This window comes from Scomber scombrus, chromosome 9, assembly GCF_963691925.1.
Source record: "Scomber scombrus chromosome 9, fScoSco1.1, whole genome shotgun sequence".
NCBI classification, from domain to species: domain Eukaryota; kingdom Metazoa; phylum Chordata; class Actinopteri; order Scombriformes; family Scombridae; genus Scomber; species Scomber scombrus.
In genome coordinates this window covers 8,045,158-8,046,577 of record NC_084978.1, presented here as the reverse complement: position 1 = coordinate 8,046,577, position 1,420 = coordinate 8,045,158, and positions in this window count along the sequence as shown.

Sequence of the window (1,420 nt, the reverse complement as noted above, 5' to 3'; positions counted from 1 at the left end):
AAAGAAAGAAAAAATACTAAACAGCTTCTAGTTCCATATTTTTAAAGCCAAATACATTGCATATGGGGTGAGATGTTGATATCATGTAATTAATTCCTATTCTAAACTTTCCTGTATATTTTATTCTTTAACATTTGGTGTTGATATGAAATATATGTCAATGCTTGACATTTGGAATCAATCCTTCTATGCTTTTCTTGTTAGAGTTGGTGCAGCGATTTTTGCTTTAATACTTTTGTCTCTTCGTTTGCTTCAGTGCTTTTGCTGTTTGTATTTTTTCTGCCGAGGACCAGGGTTGTTGTTCTACTTTCAAGAGGAGATGAATCTGTTTACACACCATGAATGCAAAACAAAAAACTAAAAATAGTATGGTATGGTATTATCGCATCACGTTTTGAAGTGACATCAAAAGAGGCATCAACATCCACATGGTTTACGTGCTGGTATAAAATGCCAAATAAGTGAGAGTGCCAAATTCTAGTGCCAGTAGATATGAATATAGTCTTAATATAATCAATCACTGTCATCTCAATGAATGTAAATGATACATTCTGTAACTTTTGTAACTAGATGTACAGTCGGTGACAATGACAGTGCTAATACAATAGCCTTTTTTTTTGCTTTGTTTTCCAGTCTCCATGTATTTTGCATTGATCTGACAATGAAGTAGCACCAGTTGCATGTTGTTGCCGCAAATACTACATATGTTTCTTTCATTACTGCCAAACATGCGTTTTCATTTTAATGTTGAAGTTGTGAGATTAACTGTTTGAAATTGGAAATACAATGTTAAACATATATACAATATATACATATATACATATATTTTATATAAAAAGGTTTAAATTAAAAACTATAGCCCCCTCCCATTACAGTGTCAAAGCTATCCCTTGCTTCCATTAAATACTCAATTTGATTACTTGTTCAGAAAATATAGCTGTTTTTAGTTATGCAGTCTTACCATAAGTTACACAACTTATACAGACAAGCACTTTTAATCATAAGACACGTTTTATTATTATTATTTTTATTTTTAAACTGACCTATAAAAAGCCCTCCTACACAATGAAAAGGGAGGTAATCTGTACTATTACTATCACTGTTGTTTTTGTATTCAACAATAGAAACATATACCGTAGTTGCTTATCAATTTCATTGCGTATTCAGGCTATTCTCACTGACATTTTGTATATGGAATGTGTGCTAACTTGTTTATTTTTTGGGACTCTTTCTAAATAAAAGTGGCTGATCTCTTGTTATCTTTCAGTGTGTATCGTTTATTTACTGTAGTAGTGTAAAGAATCACAGTAACAAATTATGTGATTCTTCTTTTTTCTCTCTCTTTTTTTAATGTCATTAAGTTGATTTACTTAAATGCTACCAAAGGTTTGCTCTGTTTTCCTCTCAGACAATCAGGAGC